Here is a 1,157-nt window from a genome sequence, read left to right as displayed (position 1 = left end):
GGTGTCACAAAGGTGGAGAACAATGTCCTTTAATTCCAGGAGAGGCATGCTGTTGGGGGTCAACCGGCCCCTCTCCTCGAGCTTCTGGGGTGTGCTACTGGCCCCATCCCCTTGCAAACCACAGTGCTGGAGGATATTGCTGAAGACCTGAAGGGTGGTAGGCATGTTTCATCTAGGTCATTGCAGCAACTCGGCTGCTGTGTAAAGATGTTTCCTGTCATCTTCTGGAGCAGTGGTGAGTTGCCTCTTCCAAAGAGCATGCAGAGGTCCAGGATCTTTGGAATGTCAAAGAGGAAATTATTGTAGAGGATTTCTCTAAATGCAGAAGGGGAAATGAAGTGATCTTTGGATTACTTGTGAGTGGACATGTGGAGGAAGGGAAAGAAGTATTTTAGGAACCTGCGGCTGCAGATGGCGATGGAGGAGAGCAAGAGGGAGACGGGGGCAAGGAGGAGTCATCCCTCATAGATCTTGCTGACGTCTTCACAGCCCCAGCTCCTCCCCCGACCACAGACCCCTGGGGGACCCCAGCACCCAAGGCTGCTGCCACCCCCATGGCTGCCCACACCTCGGACCCCTGGGGTGGCCCTCCTGTCCCTCCAGCTGCTGATCCCTGGGGGCTTCCAGCCCCCACATCAGCCTCTGGGGACCCCTGGAGGCCTGCTGCCCCTGCAGGACCCCCAGTTGACCCTTGGGGTGGGACCCCAGCCCCTGCGGCTGGAGAGAGGCCCACGCCAGATCCATGGGGAAGCTCTGGTGGTGGGGCCCCGTCAGTGGACCCTCCGCCTCCGATCCCTGGACACCGGCCCCGGCCTTCTCGGATCCCTGAGGAGGGTCACCTGCAAAGCCCAGCACCAATGGCACCACAGCTGGGGGCTTCCACACGGAGCCGGACGAGTTCTCCGACTTCGGCCGAATCCGAATGGCCCTGCTGACTCCCGGGAGCAGCGCGGGGGAGCTGGAGCTGCTGGTAGGAGGGGTGCCGGCCCGAAGCCCTGGGGCGTTTGACCTGAGTGGGGTCAGGGGATCTCTGGCCGAGGCTGTGCGCAACCCGCCACCTGCAGCCACGCCAACTCCCACGCCCCCAACCCGGAAGACACCGGAGTCATTCCTGGGACCCAATGCAGCCCTCGCCGACCTGGACTCGCTGGTGAGCC

General features: G+C 61.7%; 1 pseudogene; it reads left to right on the top strand.

The window, feature by feature from the left end:
* The first annotated feature begins 690 nt into the window (after window positions 1–690).
* On the top strand, window positions 691–1,150 carry LOC116548579 (annotated as a pseudogene).
* The last annotated feature ends 7 nt before the right edge of the window (window positions 1,151–1,157 follow it).

This window comes from Sapajus apella, unplaced genomic scaffold (genome assembly GCF_009761245.1).
Source record: "Sapajus apella isolate SASKATOON/1434 unplaced genomic scaffold, GSC_monkey_1.0 scaffold15965, whole genome shotgun sequence".
In the NCBI taxonomy this organism is placed as follows: Eukaryota; Metazoa; Chordata; class Mammalia; order Primates; family Cebidae; genus Sapajus; species Sapajus apella.
The sequence above is the reverse complement of the archived record's forward strand: the minus strand, read 5'-3'. Positions and strand labels throughout refer to the sequence as shown.